Source organism: Stegostoma tigrinum, chromosome 3 (genome assembly GCF_030684315.1).
Source record: "Stegostoma tigrinum isolate sSteTig4 chromosome 3, sSteTig4.hap1, whole genome shotgun sequence".
In the NCBI taxonomy this organism is placed as follows: Eukaryota; Metazoa; Chordata; class Chondrichthyes; order Orectolobiformes; family Stegostomatidae; genus Stegostoma; species Stegostoma tigrinum.
In genome coordinates this window covers 72,220,571-72,241,812 of record NC_081356.1, presented here as the reverse complement: position 1 = coordinate 72,241,812, position 21,242 = coordinate 72,220,571, and the positions used below count along the sequence as shown (strand labels likewise).

At 41.6% G+C, this 21,242-nt stretch overlaps 1 long non-coding RNA gene across 1 annotated transcript in view; it reads right to left on the bottom strand.

Annotated features, from left to right (window-relative positions):
* LOC125451201 (uncharacterized) overlaps window positions 1–20,429 on the bottom strand; it is a 35,873-nt gene extending 15,444 nt beyond the window's left edge. Inside the window, exons 1-2 of the long non-coding RNA XR_007247247.2 lie at window positions 20,270–20,429; window positions 20,141–20,187 (exon numbers count right to left, since the gene is read on the bottom strand). This is a non-coding gene — a long non-coding RNA (uncharacterized LOC125451201). The remainder of the gene's footprint in view (window positions 1–20,140; window positions 20,188–20,269) is intronic.
* Between the last annotated feature and the right edge of the window lie 813 nt (window positions 20,430–21,242).

The following is a 21,242-nucleotide window of genomic DNA, read 5'->3' as shown; positions in this document are numbered from 1 at the left end:
TCATATGATTAGCCCACCACTAGCTTCTGGGACAATTAGGAATGGGTAATAAATGCTATATTTGCCAATGGTGTCCACATCATAAGAACTTGTGTTGAAAATAGGAAGAGGCCATTCAGCCCCTTAAAGCGCTTTCCATCATTCAATGAGATCATGGCTGATCTGTAGCCTAACTTCATGTAACTGCATTTACCCCTTATCCCTGAGTACCTGAGTAATTTATCTCAGGTTTAAAGTTAACAACTGATCCACTATCCACTTATTTGTAGAAAAGAGCTTCAATGCTCTTTGTGTGCAGCAGCGTTTTCTAACATCTCTCCTCAATGGTCTTGTCCTAATTCTCAGAGTGTGCCCCCAGGTTCTAAAATCCCCAAGCATTCAAAATAGTTTATCTTTCTATACTTTTTTGTGTTAACATCTTGAAGACTTCAATCAGATCACCCCTTTACTTTTGCATTTGAGAGAAAACAGGCCTAATTTATATAATGTCTCCTCACAACATAACTCCCGAAGTCCAGGTATCATTCTTGTAAACCTGCATTGCACTCCTTATTTCCTAAGGTGATGTGCCCAGATCTGCTCACAGTACCTCATATGGGTTCTAACCAGGGTTATTTACACCTGCAGCAGACCTTGTGTATCCTTATATTTCCAGTCCTCTTGACATAAGAAGTAAGCATTCCAATAGGTTTCTTACTTATTTTCTGCACCTGTATATGTGATATTTTAAAGACGTCTGCCCTGGAATGCCCGAGTGTCTTTGAAAATCCATGGTATTTAACTTCATAATATCTAGAAAGTATCCCGATCTATTTTTATTTGGTCCAAAATGGATAACTCGCACATGTCTTGTACAGTTTCACCCAATCACCTTGTCTTTCAATACTCCTTTGTAGTTTTAAGCTGGCTTCTATGCAGCCTACAATGCTGCCTAACTTTGTGATTTCAGAAAATTTGGATGAATAACATTATCCAAATTGTTAAAAATAAGGTCAATGATTGAAGTCCTAACACAGATCCTTGTGGGGCATCACTGGTCACATCCTCCCAATTTGAGTATCTACCTATTATCTCTACTTTGTCACTTGCCCCTCAATTAATTTCCCAGCCTGTCAATAATTTGCCCTCAATTGCATGAGCCTCTACCTAAGTTGGCAGAGGGGCTTTATCAATGCCTTCTGAAATCCATATAAAACAACATTCACAGACAACCCTCTGTCAGCCACCTTGGTCAGCTCTTCAAAAAAATGTTCAACGAGGATTGTCAGGCATGACCTACATGTCATGAGTCCAAGCTCGCTCTTCCTGATTAACTGAAAAATTTCAAGCGATCCAATTACCCCATCCTTGTTGTACTGTTAACAAAAGAGACATACTGTTGAGGCTTTTTGCCCTGCATTCATCAGGACAGAATTATAAGAATATCAACGTTCAAAGGGAAATAATTTTTCCTGCATGAGAAAAAGGGTGCTGATTGGTTGACTAGTGGATTTTGATTGGATGAGATATTGTGATGGACAGTGGACTCTTTCTCTGCGATTAATAACACTTTGCTTTTACAAGGGGTGTGTACACTATCTGTCTTCTTGCCTTTCCGCTACCTCTATCAAAAGTATAAAAGGCAATCTATTTTATGATTCCTTTCCGTTCTGAAGAAAAGGCATATCCGACTTGAAACTTAACTGTTCCTCTTTCCATGGAAACTGCCAGACCTGCTGAGTTTCTCCAGCATTATATGTGTCTTTGTTTTTACTACTTATAAGATGTTTCTTGTAAGATGGATTCATCATTCTTATTAAAGCTGTTGTGGTCTTCATGCCCAACAGAGAGATTTTCCTTCAAGCAAGTTCAACATCAACAGCTTGAGTGAGAATAAAAATATCACTCTAAGCTGACAAATGTATGAATTGCCATTGGTTGCAGTGTTCTAACATAGCATCAAATCATCTCATTAGAGCCATAGTGTCAGAAGCACAGATAGAGACCCTTTGGTTCAACTTGTCCACACTGACCAGATGTCCTAAACTAAGCTAGTCCCATTTTCCAGTGTTTGGTGCATATTGTCTAAACTCTTCCTCCTCATGTACCCATCCAGATGCCTTTTAAATGTCGTAATTATACCCGCTTCCACCACTTCCTCTGGCAGCTTGTTCCATCCATCCTTGGAGTGAAAAAGTTTTCCCTCAGGTCCCTTTTAAAACTTTCCCCTCTCAACCTTACATCGATGTTTGTTAGTTTGGACTCCCCTACCGAAGGAAAAATACCTTGGCTATTTACCTTACTGATGCCCCTCATGATTTTATAAACCTGTTAGATCACCCCTCAGCTTCTGACACTCTAGGGGAAAAAGCACCAGCCAATTCAGCGTCCCCCTATACCTCACCATCGAATCCCAGTGACATCCTTTTCAATCTTTTCTGAGCCTATTCAAGTTTAACAACATCTTTCCTATAACAGGGAGACTAGAATTGAATGCTGTATTCTAAAAGTAGCATCGCCAATGTCCTGTACAACCATAACATGACTTCCCAACACCTGCACTCAGTGCATTGAATATTAAAGGCAAACGTGTCAAATGCCTTCTTCACCTCCCTATCTACCTGTGATTCTATTTTCAAGGAACTACACACCTGCACCGCTAGGTCTCTTTGTTCAGCAACACTCCGCAGGACCTTACTATTAAGTAAGTAAGTCCTGCCCTGATTTGCCTTTCCAAAATGCAACACCTCACATTTATCTAAGTTAAAATCAATCTGCTGTCACTCAGCCCATTTGCTTATCCGGTCAAAGTTCCATTGTACTCGGAGATAACCATCATTGCAATTCTTGCTCCCTCTCAGTGACACAATCATATTAACTCAGGTTTTTACCGAATACAGTAAACTGTGTACACTAGTGATCCCACACCATCCCTCATGTAAAGTTGGCCTGAAGCCAATCGGTCGGAGGACACAATCACAACTCGATCTCTTTGGGCAGTTTCTTTGGATCAGGGATGACATTCTTCCAATCCAGAGGTGAGGGTCTTGAGGTATATAAACACTCCAGTTTTGAATTTGCGAACTCCTGTCACATTCAGTATTTGAAAAGGCAGATGCTTGGGATTCTAGGGTGTTCATGTGTTGATTCCATTATTTACACTTGACCTCTGTCTGGACTCAGAGATGTTTGAAGTGGTTTGCACCTTTTAAGATGGTTCTTCACCAGTAATGATGTGCCTGTGTTACGGATATGGATTCCCATGAGTCAGTGGGGATGTTGCGTCTTTTTAAGGAGGCTCTAACAACATCCTCAAAGTGTTTCCTCTGCCCCCAGATAATGATATGCCATGATGAAGCTGAGAGTAGAGAGCTCATTTTGGAGATCTATGTCAGGTGTATGAACAATATATCCCATCCAAAGCAGTTGATTGACCATAAACAATATCTCAATATTAACTCACGGATGTTGGCATCACTGGCTGGATTTTATTTATTTATTTCCACTCCCCAGTTGCCCTTGAGAAGGTGGTGAGCTGCCTGCTTGAACTATTGCAGTCCATTAGCATGGGTACACACTCAATGTCATGAGGGAGGGAGTTCCAGGATTTGAGGAATCCAGGGAGTATGACAGACAAAATCATATGGAATTGCTCTTGGCTTCCATCGGATTCCTGTACATCAAATCTCAAAAGCACTCCTTTACAGAACTCATACTAGGAAGAATTTCCTTCACTTTCATATCAGTGGAGCTTAATTTAATTATGGCTTCAATTCTCCATTTTGAAAATCTAATGGCCTCTTTCTAGAGCCTTCATATAACTGATCTTAGACTTACACAGCTTCACTTAATCCCTTTAGGCTTTTAATCAAACGCATCTCGTCTGGAACTTTTAAACTAAACTCATTGTGCTGAGGTATCATATTCCTGAACAGTCTTAAAATGACCGCATTTTCTCAAGAACAACTGTTTGATACATCCAGTTTCAGCCAAAATGCCTGCGAACTACCACTAACTACAACTAAAAAGCATTTTTCTAAATTATGGATGCTTTTTCCTATACATGTACCTGCCCAAATGTCTTTTACGTGTTATAATTGTGCCAGCCACTACCACTTCCTCAGGCAGGTCATTCCATACACGCATCAGTCTCTGTGTGGAAAAAGTTGCCCCTCAGCTCCCTTTTAAATCTTTCCCCTTTCACCTTAAACCTACGCCCTCTTGTTTTTGATTTCCCTAATTTCCAAAACATATACAGAAACTTCTGCTGACAAGCTTTGTGCACATACAATTTATTTCATTCACTTGTAAACTCTCCAAATGTAAGCAAATTACTTGAAGTGTCTCTCTAACATTGTTTCAAAATAAATCACCATGGCTATATGAATTCTTCTCAGTCAATGATTAAACTCCTTCAGGTGAACAAAAAACCTAGCATCAGTTCAAATTACCAAATCCAACAAATAAATTATATTAAAGTATATATAAATCAGTGCTGACCAGCGCAAATGTCTGGGTCCAACATAAAACCCCATAAGGCCCTGTTCTCCTGTGTTGAAATTGTTCACTACTGCAGGATCACCCTGAAATATAAAGATATCCTAACTTTTTTGACCTATTGACCATATTTCGAATTCTTCTCCCTTGATATCTGTGCTCTTACCTCCAAAAAGTGTGACGATTCAATGACCATATCGTACCCTCTTTCATTTTTCCCTTTCCTTTCCATCCAACTTGAAATTCTGAATGGTTCTCCATACAGACGTATAGATCTGAGTCCTTCGCTAATATCCCCCATGACCACCCCAAACCATAGACTCTTTGGCTCTGATATTCGTCTCATTAATGGTAGCAGAAATGTTTTACAAATCCACATTCATAAGGTCATTCTTTCTCTACCAGGGCCATGATGATTATGTCATCTCATTGGGTGCCCACAAAAAGAGTAAGTTGGTCAGATCTGTGGGTTTGCATTTTCATGGTTAGTAGCTGCAGTTGATGGGAACATATGTAATGCACAAAGCCCTGCGTGAAAATCTTAATCACAGGAAAAACTTTGTTTCTATTTATAACATGTTGTGTGAGAAATTAATCACCTTCTAACCCAAAGAATTGTAAAGGCTAGACCATTGAAAGTATGGTCTACCATAGAAAGAGGTTTGAATTTTGAAATATTGAGAGATGAAGACTACGAAGATGATGCATAAAAGAGGGGTTAATGTCTAAAGCAAATTAGCCATGATCATATAAAATTGCCAGTTAGGCTTGGGGGACCGAATAGCTTCCTCCTGCTCCTATAATGTTCTTTCCTCACATGTCAATACTAAACTCTGTGCTAGGTTACTTTCTTTACGATAACATAGCAGCAATGACGTCTCAAATAGCACTTCGAATCTGCAAGATTCTGGCTTCCTTGGGTGTAATATCAGTATTTAGGTGGCTCTTGAGACCTGTTCAAAAATAATAAGGAAAAATGCACTGCAGCTATGGTTAGAAACTCAGTTGGTTAATAACGTCTAAACATGCTACAGAGGAAGTATTCAGAGGAAAAAGAACTATTTTTAGTGGGATCCTAATTTCTACTGGCACTTTCTTTTCCTCTTTTCTCCCCCTCCCTTTCCTTTCTCCACCATTATTCCCATTTCATTAATTTATTCCTTCCTTCTCTTTCTATCTTTCTTTCTTTTGGGTTGGTGCTTGAGTAATTTTTTAAAAATGGCACAGATATTAAGGATTAGCAAGAGTGGCTGGCTTCTTCCTGCAAGGCATCTTCCGTTATGTGAAGCATAGATGAGTTGTGTAGCTGGGTACAAAAGGATATTTTATCTTGAGAAAAAGAGGGTAAACTTAACATCCTGAAAATTGGGTAGACTCTGGATTGTTTGGGTACTTTGTTTTAAATGGGTTATATTTTTTTTAAATCTCATACCCACACTCTCCTCCTTCAACTTTCAGTTTTAATTGTAGTAGAAACCAATGGACTCCCAGCAAGGGAGTGGTTCATTCAGATGTTTTGTTTAGGTTGCATTTCTTATATTTTACCCCTCTGCCAGCTTTAACACTGCAGGCCAGTTTTCCCAAACTTCAGGAAGCCTGGCGGCTAATGACATGCAAAGATTCCTGCATGAAAAAGAGAGAAATGTTTTCCTATGCTGTTATTCTGCACAAAGAGCAGGTCTACTATCCCCACACTAACCTCACAAACTAACCTAACAAGCTAACTTGTTTCCTCCCCATGATTCTGCCCACTACTATCTGACCACCCACCCCTTCTCTGCGTCACTGCAATTTTAAATTCTCCAGAACCATAATCTGAAAAGTTTTGTTTTAAATGGTTTGCGACTTGCTATAGATACAGCCCACACAAATCCCACCTGACTTAACATCCAAATGAGAGAATTAGTCATCAATTGTGAGACATTATTACACGCTGGCAAACAATTTCCTTACTGCTATAGGTACTTCAGTAGCATTTTTTAAAAGAATTTTTTTTTCAAATAAATACACCCACATACACCTTATCTTGAGTATTGAAAATTGCCTTGATAATCCACGGATTGACTCCCAGTGCCTGAAACTTGGTGGAATGTTGAAGATATAATTGCAAACCCAATAGGAAATTTTACATTCCAACTCATTCTGAACTAAGTCTTGCCCTTGCAATTTTTCATAGTAGGTGAATTCTCTCACCTATAATTCCGAATATTTACCTAACCCATCGCACATAATAATTCTTATAATCATGTAGAAACTGCAAAAGCAATCAGATTACAACTATAAACAATGCAAATTTGAATAAAATGAAGTGCAATTTGCTAGAGTGTAATTGTTGGCATAAGGCCATAAGACCAGAAGATATAGGAGCAGCAATTAGGCCATTCAACCCATCGAGTCTGCTCCAGCATTCAATCATAGCTGATAAGTTCCTCAACCCCATTCTCCCTCTTTCTCCCTGTAGCCCCTGGATAATCAAGAATCTGTCTTCACAAATATGGCAAGACATGTTCAGTTAGATCATTAAAAGGCATTACCTCTTTCTTCTTTTCATTTTTCCCTCATTCAAGCAGGTTTCTTTTGTTGTGCTTTCTCACCCCTTTAATAATTCCCTGCCATGTCAAATTCTTCCTCCATTTTGCCCAATTTACTGTTTAACTCCTCAATGAAACCAAAAACATTGACCTGGTGGTATCAGAGTAATAAACTGAGTTAAATTTTCATTCAATAACCTGGTGTCCAAGATTGGGTGCAAGTAAGGCCAAAAATAATCGGAGAAACCAGGAAGGCAGGAGACATGAATATTTTCCTATCATGACAGGCAATATTGATAAAATTTTTAGTTAATTTACCAACAAAATAGACATCCTGGTCAACTGCTAGGAGCGATTTCCAGTGGCAGAAGGATCCACTTGGGTACTTGTAGGCGCAGTTCCCACAAAGCAAGAGAGGGGAGAGAAACTAATGGAAAAGAAAAGCGAGATCACGATTGAGAGAAGAGATAAGCCATGATGTGGAGGACAGAGAGACGGCGTAATAGGATGTGGGGGAAGGAGACGCCCCAAGTGAAATAGAGGAAAAAAATTATTGTCGTGTGAAGGTTGTAATGAGAGAGTGGGGAGAATGGTATGTTGGTGCTCAGTTCAAGTTCCACCAGGAGCATTCAGCTCCTGATCTCATTAGTACTTTAGTTTAAATATACACAAAAGAGCTGAATTCCAGTACCTGAAGTGAGATTGATCAGTTTTGACATCAAGGCGGCATTTGACTGAGGCCGGCATCAACAAATTCAAGTGACGTCAATAGGAATCAGCTGGAAAACTCTGCTGGCTGGATTCAGTCTTTGCACAAAAGGAAAATGCCCCAGGACATTTCTGCAAGAGTGCCTCAGGATAGTTTTTTTGGCCCAATCATCAACAACCTTCCCTCCACAAGGTACGATGCAGGGATATTTGCCGATAATCTCAGGTGGTCAATTCAATTTGACACTAAGATAACACAAATTTAATTAGTTATTGTTCAAACTTGTTGAAGACTCAGACATCTCTTCTACCTGAATTAACCAAATAAACGACAACTAGTGGCTGGAAGTGGCCAAATCTGTGGCTTGTAAAGTCCCTTCTTGAATCACCTAAGCCCGTCTATGATCTACAAGGCACAAAGTCAGGAGTAGGATGAGATCACTTACGTAAATGAGCACGCTTGGCTTTGCCAGCATTTGTTGCCAATCCAATATTACCCTTCAGGAGGTAGTGACAAGCTTCCGTCTTGAGTCACAGCAGTCTAAGTGGTATAAATACACCAAGAGGGAGTTCCAAGATGTTTACTCAGCTAGAACAGTGTGTAGTTCCAAGTCAGAATGGCATGTGGCTTTGAGGCTGACTTGCAGCTGGTGGCATTCATATGTCTGCTCCCTTCATCCCCCTAGGCAACAGAGGTCATGGTTTGGAAAGTGCTGTCAAAGAAGCTTAAGTGAATTGCTGTAATGCATCATGCATATTATACACATTGCTATCTCTCCATATTGATAGCAGAGGTAGAGTAAGTTTAAGATGATGGATACAATGTTAATCAAGCAGGCTGCTTTATCCTGGGTGATGTTGAATTTCTTGAGTGTTGAGTTCAACATCCACACTTCCAAATGGTATTAAGCAGGTGAGTGATGCCATTTAATGAAATGCATTAATTACTTTGCCATGGACATCCAAAATTAACAGGATAGAAGTCAGTAGTTTGTAACATTTGCAAACTCATCCCAAAGCCAGACCTCAATGACTGCATTCAAATTGCCATGTCTGATCATTATTGTGAACCCTTATCCTTGAAAATTGATGGTGATTAATTGCAGCAGATCTGCGTCCGTTTTCCTGGCAGATGTTACACTACTTTTATACTGAAGCAATCTTCCATCCTCCCACACTTCATCTCTGTGCAGCACATAACAGACTGGCTGTTTCATGAAAGCATAGAATTGTTATAGTACAGAAGGAACTACTTGGGCCCTGTGCTCATGTCAGCTTACTGAAAAGGTCTCATAGTTTGTCCAAGTTGCCTGGCAATTTTCCATAACCCTTCAAATATTTTCTTTCTTCGGATGTTTTTCTCATTTCCTTTAAAAACTATGAATATCTACCTCCAACACACTGTCAAACAGTGTTTTTCAGATCCTAACTGTCCCCGTGTAAAATAATTTCTCTCATAATGCCATTGGTCTTTTTGCCAATCACACTAAGTCAAAATTCTATAGGTTCCTGACAGTTTCACCAATTGAAACAGCTTCTCCCTATCTACTCTGTCATAATTTCAATCATAATTTTAATCGAATCTCCTTTCAGTGTTTGGAAAGGAGAATGACCCAAGCTTTTCCAATCTATCTATTAATATGAAAACCCTCACTACTAGAACCTCTCACATAAATCTGTGCAGCATCACCTCCTAAGACTTCACATTTAACCTGAAACGAGGTGCACAGAAATGGACTGAATATTTCAGTTTAGGCTGAATTTTTTTTAAAAAAAATAGTTCATCCTAACTCTAACTTTTGCACTCCATGTCCCCTCTTACAGACCCCAGAATTCCATATGCATTTAGTCACATTCTCAACTTGCCCTCAACTACCTTCAAAGACTTATATCTCTGTTTCTGCACCCGCTTAAGAATTGCCTGTCTATGACCCCTTGAGTTCCATCACTATCTTCTTCACAGTTAACATTACTTCCACATTTTGCATCATCTGCAAATTTTGAAATTGTGCCCGTACCCCCAGGTCTCGGACTTATGTACAAATCAAGTAAAGCAGCAATCCCAATAGTGATCTCTGAAGGAATTTCACTGAATGTCTTCTTTCAAAACCAAGAAATAACTGTTTACCAATACTCAGTGTTTCTTGTCACTTACTCAACTTCATATCCATGTTATCAGTGTCCTTTATTTTATATTTTCCTCATCAGCCTGCTCAGAGATATTATTACACACCACTAGAGCAGGTGGGTCTTGAAGCTAGGTTCCCTAGCTCAGAGATGGGGATACGGCCACTGTGCCTCAAGAACTCTTTAGCTTACTGCACCCGGTATTCCCGGGAAGTCTCCCAATCAACTATTAGCTCGGCCTGAGTCTGCTTCGCTTCTGAGATTACACATGACATCTCTCTCTGTTATTTCATGAACAACAATTTAACTTGTTAAACATGTGATAATGGGAACTGCAGATGCTGGAGAGTCCAAGATAATAAAGTGTGAAGCACAGCAGCCCAAGCAGCATCTCAGGAGCACAAAAGCTGACATTTCGGGCCGAGACCCTTCATCAGAGAGGGGGATGGGGTGAGGGTTCTGGAATAAATAGGGAGAGAGAGGGGGAGGTGGACCGAAGATGGAGAGAAAACAAGACAGGTGGAGAGGAGAGTATAGGTGGGGAGGTAGGGAGGGGATAGGTCAGTCCAGGGAAGACGGACCGGTCAAGGAGGTGGGATGAGGTTAGTAGGTAGGAAATGGAGGTGCGGCTTGGGGTGGGAGGAAGGGATGGGTGAGAGGAAGAACAGATTCGGGAGGCAGAGATGGGCTGGGCTGGTTTTGGGATGGAGTGAGGGGAGGGGAAGAGCTGGGCTGGTTGTGTGGTGCAGTGGGGGGAGTGGACAAACTGGGCTGGTTTTGGGAGGCGGTGGGGGAAGGGGAGATTTTGAAGCTGGTGAAGTCCACATTGATACCATTGGGCCGCAGGGTTCCCAAGCGGAATAGGAGTTGCTGTTCCTGCAACCTTCGGGTGGCATCATTGTGGCACTGCAGGAGGCCCATGACGGACATGTCATCTAAAGAATGGGAGGGGGAGTTGAAATGGTTCACGACTGGGAGGTGCATTTGTTTATTGCGAACCGAGCGGAGGTGTTCTGCAAAGCGGTCCCCAAGCCTCCGCTTGGTTTCCCCAAAGTAGGAGGAGGCCGCACCGGGTACAATGGATACAGTATACCACATTGGCAGATGTGCAGGTGAACCTCTGCTTAATAGGGAAAGTCATCTTTGGGCCTGGGATAGGGGTGAGGGAGGAGGTGTGGGGGCAAGTGTAGCATTTCCTGCGGTTGCAGGGGAAGGTGCCGGGTGTGGTGGGGTTGGAGGGCAGTGTGGAGTGAACAAGGGAGTCACAGAGATAGTGGTCTCTCCGGAAAGCAGACAGGGGTGGGGATGGAAAAATGTCTTGGGTAATGGGGTCGGATTGTAGATGGCGGAAGTGTCGGAGGATGATGCGTTGTATCCGGAGGTTGGTGGGGTCGTGTGTGAGAACGAGGGCTATCCTCTTGGGGTGGTTGTGGCGGGGGCGGGGTGTGAGGGATGTGTAGGGGGAAATGCGGGAGACGCGGTCAAGGACATTCTCGACCACTGTGGGGGAAAGTTGCGGTCCTTGAAGAACTTGGACATCTGGGATGTGCGGGAGTGGAATGCCTCATCGTGGGAGCAGATGCGGCGGAGGCGGAGGAATTGGGAATAGGGGATGGAATTTTTGCAGGAGGGTGGGTGGGAGGAGGTGTATTCTAGGTAGCTGTGGGAGTCGGTGGGCTTGAAATGGACATCAGTTACAAGCTGGTTGCCTGAGATGAAGACCGAGAGATCCAGGAAGGTGAGGGATGTGCTGGAGATGGCCCAGGTGAACTGAAGGTTGGGGTGGAAAGTGTTGATGAAGTGGATGAACTGTTCGAGCTCCTCTGGGGAGCAAGAGGCGGCGCCGATACAGTCATCAATGTACCGGAGGAAGAGGTGGGGTTTGGGGCCTGTGTAGGTGCGGAAGAGGGACTGTTTCACGTAACCTACAAAGAGGCAGGCCTAGCTGGGGCCCATGCGGGTGCGCATGGCCACCCCCTTTGTCTGTAGGAAGTGGGAGGAATCGAAAGAGAAGTTGTTGAGGGTGAGGACGAGTTCGGCTATGCGGATGAGGGTGTCGGTGGAGGGGGACTGGTCGGGCCTGCGGGACAGGAAAAAGCGGAGGGCCTTGAGGCCATCTGCATGCAGAATGCAGGTGTATAGGGACTGGACGCCCATGGTGAAAATGAGGTGGTGGGGGTCCAGGGAATTGGAAGTTCTGTAGGTTCTTTGTAACCTCTTTGTAGGTTACGTGGAACAGTCCCTCTTCCACACCTACACAGGCCCCAAACCCCACCTCTTCCTCCGTTACACTGATGACTGTATCGGCGCCGCCTCTTGCTCCCCAGAGGAGTTCGAACAGCTCATCCACTTCACCAACCTTCCACCCCAACCTTCAGTTCACCTGGGCCATCTCCAGCACATCCCTCACCTTCCTGGACCCCTCAATCTCCATCTCAGGCAACCAGCTTGTAACTGATGTCCATTTCAAGCCCACCGACTCCCACAGCTACCTAGAATACACCTCCTCCCACCCATCCTCCTGCAAAAATTTCATCCCCTATTCCCAATTCCTCCGCCTCCGCCACATCTGCTCCCACGATGAGGCATTCCACTCCCGCACATCGCAGATGTCCAAGTTCTTCAGGGACCACAACTTTCCCCCCACAGTGGTCGAGAATGCCCTTGACCGCGTCTCCCGCATTTCCCGCTACACATCCCTCATACCCCGACCCTGCCACCACCGCCCCAAGAGGATCCCCCTCGTTCTCACACACCACCCCACCAACCTCCAGAAACAACACATCATCCTCCGACACTTCCATCATCTACAATCCGACCCCACCACCCAAGACATTTTTCCATCCCCACCCTTGTCTGCTTTCTGGAGAGACCACTCTTTCCATGACTCCCTTGTTCGCTCCACACTGCCCTCCAACCCCACCACACCCGGCACCTTCCCCTGCAACCGCAGGAAATGCTACACTTGCCCCCACACCTCCTCCCTCACCCCTATCCCAGGCCCCAAGATGACTTTCCATATTAAGCAGAGGTTCACCTGCACATCTGCCAATGTGGTATACTGTATCCGCTGTACCCGGTGTGGCTCCCTCTACATTGGGGTAACCAAACGGAGGCTCGGGGACCACTTTTCAGAACACCTCCACTCGGTTCACAATAAACAACTGCATCTCCCAGTCGCGAACCATTTCCACTCCCCCTCCCATTCTTTTGATGACATGTCCATCATGGGCCTCCTGCATTGCCACAATGATGCCACCCGAAGGTTGCAGGAACAGCAACTCATATTCCGCTTGGGAACCCTGCAGCCCAAAGATATCAATGTGGACTTCACCAGCTTCAAAATCTCCCCTTCCCCCACCGCCTCCCAAAACCAGCCCAGTTTGTCCACTCCCCCCACTGCACCACACAACCAGCCCAGCTCTTCCCATCCCTCCACTCCATCCCAAAACCAGCCCAGCCTGTCTCTGCCTCCCTAACCTGTTCTTCCTCTCACCTATCCCTTCCTCCTATCTCAAGCTGCACCTCCATTTCCTACCTACTAACCTCATCCCACCTCCTTGACCTGTCCGTCTTCCCTGGACTGACCTATCCCCTCCCTACCTATACTCTCCTCTCCACCTATCTTCTTTTCTCCCCATCTTCGGCCCGCCTCCCCCTCTCTCCCTATTGATTCCAGAACCCTCTCCCCATCCCCCTCTCTGATGAAGGGTCTATGCCCGAAACATCAGCTTTTGTGCTCCTGAGATGCTGCTTGGCCTGTTGTGTTCATTCAGCTTCACACTTTATTAACTTGTTAAACATGATTTGTTTTTGCGAGTTTTCCTTGATCAAATCTGCTCATGCCCAAATGAGTGCTAATTTTGTCCCTGATTTTCACTCTGAAGGTTTTCCATCATCGATGTTAAACTAACTGAGTCTTAGTTGCTGGGTTTATTCTTGTACCTTTTCGAACGAAACTGTAATATGCGCAGGTCTTCACTCCTCAGGCCACACCCTGTATCTCAAGTGGACTGGATGATTAAGGCCAGTGTCTCCAGAATTTTCACATTTACTTTCCTCAGCATATTTGGACACAATCAATCCATTCCTGGTGATTTCTTAACTCCAAGTACAGCCAGACTTCTAATAATACCTCTATTAATTTTTAACCTAACCTGCATCTCTACTGCTATCTCTTTTATCATTCCCTTTAGCCTCTAACAACTTCTTTAAAAGTACTAATTTGTTGTCTCAGCTTGCCTGCTGCTTCTAATCACGGACCTTCGTTTCAGTCCCTAATCAGACCCACCACTTTTCTCACCACCCCTTACGTATGCTTACAGAAAACAGTTGAATTTGCTTTTACATTAACTACAATTCTCTTTCGTTTATTGTTTTTACTGGCCTCTGAAATTTCTACATTCAGCCCGGTTCTCACTCAAGTCTTCAATCCAGTTGTTCCTTTATATTATTGCCTGACAAATTTTTAAGATTCTAATTTGCTACGGAACAGACTTACTTCTTACTCCACTGAAGTTGTCACTCCTTTACATTTGTAGTTTTACTATAGATTGCTACTTGGCTTTTTCCATAACAAGATAACATTTTATGATGCTGAAAGTTCCCCAACTAACAATCGATGCTCTCGACCCACCTTATTCCTCACACTGCCTCATTCCTCATTAGGCTGCAGATATATTAAATCAAGATAATATTCCTTAATAGGGAATAATTCAGAAACCTTCCCCCTTTCTGTTCTTAACATTGACTGTGATAATAACATTGTAAAGTCAGTTGAAATCCTTTGTTTCTCAATAATCTATAATATTTCTGTTATTATGGTGAATCTGAGGGGAGGTTGGTGTCCTTGGTCTGCATCAGTATCAACAGAGACAGCTGAAAGTTTAAAATTGGAAGCTTCTGTTATAATAAATGGCCTTGTAACTATTTGCAAATCCTTAACGCAGAACCATCTCATGTCAGAATGTCATCATACTTTTTACATTGAGCCAATACATTACTGATATTATCATCTTTTAATTGTTCGCATCCCTGCCCCTACCCCCTGACCCCACCACTGCCTTCCAAAAATCTCTCTCTTACACCTATTATCATTGTGAGTCAGAAATGAATAGTTTCACCATTCTCCTTAATCTTGTTCTCACGCTTTCAGAGGAGTTAGAGAGATTTCAGTTCTCTAAATTATTGCCTGGATTCCAGTGGATCATTGTGCAAGTCACAGAATAGTAGATCATTATGCAGGTTTTCTTTCTGACCTCTTAGATAATTTGCCCATGCATTGAAGGATTTTTTTGGCTTTCTGTTCACATAGTGCACTCCAACAATAGTGTTACCTAACCCTAACCCTCATCCATTTTTAGTCTGTGCTAGATAACCTTCCAGCTGCAGTGTACTTTCCACTATTTCGCCTTCACAGTTCTGATCCACGATCCATGTGAACCTCAATGTGTGAAGTTCTGTTAGTAATGGACTCTATAGCATTGATTACAATGTTTGGTTTCACTTGCACAATACTCCTGCTTCACTGTCTCTGTATATGTTGCCATGGTGCATGGCTTGAGCAGGAAGGAGCAGGCAGTTGAGTCTGCAGTTGCTTTCCTATTAGCAATTTACATGGAGCCAGTTCATTATGGAATCCTATGAAATGATAGCTCAAAAGTGCAAACTGGAAATTTCGTCAAACAAAAAAAAAGTTTTAATCATCCTTAATCCTCATCATAAACCTACAGGTATTTAGATAAACTGGTGATGTGAAGTTTTTGAAATATTAATTGCCAAGACTGTAAGCCATTGTCTGAAATGAATATATCTGGAATACCATGTAGGTATAATTAATAAGTTAACATTTAAAGCACCCAAGTTTGGCCTGTATGTCATTTAACCTCAATCCACCTGACTCAAAGAGATTCAGACCAAGGTATTTCCATGGTCTATGTGGAAATGAGATAACTTCAGTTCATCTTTTTGTTCCTAACAGTGGATTATGGAGGGAATGCCTTTTGAAATAATTTCTTCTTGTGCTTTTGAAAGCCCTGGTCACCACTCTGAATTTATCATCTGGATTATGAGAGCCTGCGGACAATCGGAATGTCTAATCTGTCATTGCGATTAACAAACTATGCATGACACTGAAATGTCTTCACTGCTCACAAAATATTGCCTGAAAGTGGAATTACTTAAAACATATTCTGACCATCCTTTGATGTATTTTTCATGAGTTTTAGCACATTTCTCATTTTTTTTTGAGATTCCCAAATTTCATCTAATATTGGTTGTCTTAGGTAAATATTTTGTAACTTAAGTAAAGGATATTAGTTACTCAACAAACATTTTGTCCTCTTGTGCAGGCCTCTCAAAGCAATGCATGACAATACATCCACTGTTTGATATTTATTTTGGATATACTCAGATGTAGTATTTAATCTCATTAAGTTTAAATGAAATCTCTACACCTACTATGGTACCGTGGCTATTTTTTTTGTCATTTTTTTTTCTCCTTAACTCTTTCATGGGATGTGGCCATTGCTGACTAGGCCACCGTTTGTTGAACATCCTTAATCACTCTAGAACTAAATGACTAGCTAGAGAGCCATTTAGATTGTTAGATTTCAGATAGCAGTTAAGAGATAACCACTCTACCATGCGTTTGGAATTATATGAGAGCCAGACCCAGGGAGAAATGACAGAGTTCCTCCCCTAAAAGGACATTAACAAGCCACTCGAGTTTTAACAACAGTCCATATAGTTTCATGGTTACCATCAATTCTTGATTACACATTGCATTTAAATCCTACCATCTGTTGTGTAGGATTTGAATGTGTCCCCAGAATATTAGCCTAAGCCTGCTGGATGACTATTCATGACAGTATTGTGGTGCTATTGCCTTCCCAAACAGTTTGTGGTCGATTTCAATGGCAAAGTTTGGACAGAATAAATCATCTGATAATTTCTTAAAATCTCATTTGGCAGCTAGTATCTCATGTTCAATTATGGCATGTCTTTGCTTCATTTCACTCAAAGACCTGGATACATGGAGTACTATTTTGCGTTTTCTACCTCTCTGGAATACAGCTTCTCATCTATTAATGATGCTACAACTACTGTGAGTAGTTCTGAATTATAATGCACTAATACGTCTGGTGAAATTGGAATGTAAATCCCTAAGGAATGTAGTTGTTTATTTTTGATCTTGGAAATGAATCATTACAACATTAGACATGTAAGTCGATTAAGTATTAACAAATTAAGTAATAACATTCCTACTTTGGTCATCATTGCCACCAATTGTTGAAGTTCTGTGATGATCAGGCACTGGAAATCTTTGATTGCTTTGGTTTTCTGAGGACCTGCCTTGACCCTACGATATGAACACTGTACCCGTGAAATGTAAGTTTTGGGTGAAAGAACTCATTTCTTATTGAGGATGGGTCCTGCCTCTTGCAAGCATTGAAACTATTACTCTGTCACTAAGCTCTGATGTGGTAGATCCATGAATTAGAATGCCACCCATATGGCATAAACCCTCCTAATACTTTTAAAATATATGCCATTGCTTTCTGAAATATTTCTGGTACTGACTTAATATCAAAGTATTGTTGACTTGAACCAGTTTCTTCCAAAACAGTGTGCTGAATATCGTTAATAGTTTGGATTTTTCAGTGCAGACGTTGTCACCGAAAGCTGTTGTTTGCATCACGTTTAGTGAGGGTAGTGCTATTTATCAATTTTGCTGGACTCTCATCCACAGGCACTGTTGGGTTGATCAGAGATAATGGGAACTGCAGCTGCTGGAGAATCCAAGATAATAAAGTGTGGAGCTGGATGAACACAGCAGGCCAAGCAACATCTTAGGAGCACAAAGGCTGACCTTTCAGGCCTAGGCCCTTGATCCTTTTTTATCGTTTTGTTTAGTTACATGAAGTCAACACGGATCCATGTGTAATATAAAGTCCCCTATTATAATTACTTACACATTCTTTCACCTAGTGACCTACATAGCTGAGCCAATCATAGTGCTATGTACTGAGTCTTAACGATACATCCTGACGAAATTAAGAACATAAGAACTAGAAGCAAGGGTAGGTAACACCGTTTCGTGAGCCTCCACCGCCATTTAATAGATCACGTAATAGATCACTGATCTCATCTTGGCCTCAGCTCCATTTTCCTCCACACTTTTCATTATCTTTCAACCTGTTACTGATTAAAAAATCTGTCTATCTCCTCCTTGAATTTACTCAATATCCCAGCATCCACTGCACTGCGGACTAGTTAATTCCACAAATTAATGACCCTTTGAGCGAAATAATATCTCTTAATGCTTTAAATCTGCTACCTCTTATCTTAAAACTATGAGCTCTCATTCTAGATCACCCCACATGAGGAAACATCCTTTCTACATCTATTTTGTCAATCCTCTTTAACATCTTATATATCTCAATTAGTTTTTGTCTCATTCTTCTAAACTGTGGAGGAGACTCTTGGCCTAAACTGCTCAATCTCTATTCATGAGACAAACTCCTCATCTCTGGAGTCAATCTAGTAAACCTCCTTGGAATTGTCTCCAAAGTAACAACATCACGCCTCAAGTAGGGGATCAAAATTGTACACAATGCATCAGGTACAGCCTCACTAATATCTTATACAGTTGAAGCAACTCATCCTACTTTGTACCCTAATCCCTTAGCAATAAATGCTAAACTTCCATTTTATGAAATACTGGTTGGAAGCCAAGACACACTCAGGACATTCCTGCATTACTTGACAGAACTTCCTTCGTTCTTTGGTGGCCAAACTTTCTACCTGTAAACATTAAGATGGGACTAATTCTCAGCCTCATTGCAGTGATGCTAGATGCTGTAAAAGCTCTAAAACATAGAACTCGAGCAATTCCAAATGCTTACATATGCACGTGATAGTCCAAGAGATGAGAAGCATCCTGGAGCTCCCACTTCATTGTGCCATGTCCCTATTACATTGCCAAAGTAAATTTAACTGAAGTAAAATAAAGGATCATATATGAAGCCAAATCACAGCGTATTTATCAATCAGCGCCTAAGCTTGTTCAGAGTTTTAGTTTTTGCTTACTGCTTGTCCTTATACGCCTGCTCAATCCATTCTGATGATCCGCCAATCTCCTTTGATTCTGTAATCTTTATCTCTGAGCTTTTAGAACAATAAACCACTAGGGTGCAGTCCTGTGGCATCACTTCCTTAGTTCCTTTTAAGTCTTTGCTGTTGCTTTCTTTGCCGCTCTGTTTTTGAGTCACCGGATATTATCTCACTGCCAATTGTTTGGCTACAACACATCTTTGCAAAACCTTGGATACTTCTTCTGAGAGGAATCGCCTCATTCAACAAATATAAATCAGATCATGTCACAAGTAGACTTCACATGACATAGTCTGTTTATCATTCCTTCAGTATTTCTGCGCCAAAATTCTGGACCTCCCTTCTTATCAGCATTTAAATGGATTGTAGTCTGAATGTACTCACATGGGCTGAAATGGTTCAAGAAGGTCAGTCATCACCACCTTCTCAAGGTCAATGTAACTCAGATCCAAAGGCAAGAAAAAAACAAGTGGACCAAGAGCTCCCTAGAGCCATTGTTGTTCCACAGTGGCTCACTAAAGAGAACTTCAAATGAACAACTTCCTACCCACATTGCAAATAACCCTCAAAATCAGACCTAGTCATTCCAATCTCAAATAAATCATATCTGTTACACAACCAATACTGATATTCATGACAACTGGCATTGGAGGATCACTCGCAACTACATGAATACTGTCTGTATGTAAATATTTCAAGAAGCTGATAATTTTATATAAATGCTCTACATCATCAGTATACAATAATTATTTGTTTCTGATCTGCAAGGTAGAGTCAATGTATAAATCTCAAAAAAGTCTTGTGGAGATTCCTAACTCAGCAGCTTTGCTTTATCACTTTTATTCTTGTCCTGAAAAGCATTTTTTGAGCTCTTACTGTCAGCGTCACGACAAAGGAGGTGAATTGAATTTTGTTTATCATTCTCCTGATCATAATATGGGTTGTTTGTTCAATGTGTTTCCATATCCCTTTACCCTTTTAAAATTTGGAGGTAATGTGTGTTTCCCCAAAACGCATTCGTGAAGTCCAATTTAAGAATGAACCACAGCGAATTATTTAGTCTTAAAACAAAGTCGGCCTTATTATTGCCTTCAAAAACTGGAGAAGTGGTTCACACATGAATGCAAGAAAATAAAGAACAAAGTAGCGGATGGAAATTACAAATTACTTAAAACCAGACATACCATTCAAAATCAGAAATTGCATGAGAAACTTAGGAGTCTGGCAGAATCTGTGGAGAGAAAGCAAAATTAACGTTTTTGAGTCCAATGGCCCTTCTTCAGAACTGTGTTCTAATCTCAAAATTAGTTTACCTGAGTCATGAAGGCCAGTAAGTCAATGCCGAGTTAAGGTTCTTTTAGTTGGCTCTGCACAGAAGTCTCTCTCAAAGCACCTTAGATGGAATTGAATTGTTGATGAGCGTGTAAAGGTTGCAAACAGGAAATTCGTTCACTTTGCAGGCTCGACACAGATTTCTTCACTGGTATCAGACTGTCAAGAGAAATTGAGACCAGAGGGAGCAATTTATCTAAGCCTGCAGCTGCTTACAGTTCAGATGTTAATTGCAGGCTGATGAAAGAAAGTTAAAACTGAGTAAATAAAAAGGTGACTCAAAGGAACCAGTAGCTTCAGTCAGCTGACTGGGAGTTAGGCTTTAGTCACTCAACTAAACAAGGAATGTTTTAATGTCCTGGCCAATCTATTAAGCCTTGGGGTGGATAACTGTGGAATTATTAGAACGCAGCCAAGCCTAAATGGCCTTTGACGATTTCCTTTGTTCTGAGCTCGTTGAGGTAGATAACTTGTCTACTAGCCCTTTGTTTTGATTTGGCTGGAATATTCATACAATGCAAGGAGGGTCATGGACCAGGAGATGTCGAGCTCACTTTTGTCCTGGTAACTGACAGGAATTTCTAGAAGCAACCAGCTTGGTGTTCTGTGTTCAGTGGCAGCCATTTTAAAATTCCAGCAAAAAAAATCAATTTTAAGAAAGTTTAAGCAAGACAATATTGTGTTTAAACATAGGACTTTTCTCCTCATGTCCTGTGAATATTACACAAATTTCTCAAACGTTTATCCATTTTAATACTTTCTCTCACTGCTCAACATTTACCATCTTGTAATTGCTACAGAATAATTGTAGCACCATACAAGTGTAAGGATTCCATCAGTGTGTACCATCCACAAAATGCACTGGAGTAACTCACCAAGGCTCCTTCAATGAGACCTTCCAATACCACATCATCTACCACCTGGAAGGACAAATGCAACACATCACTACCACCA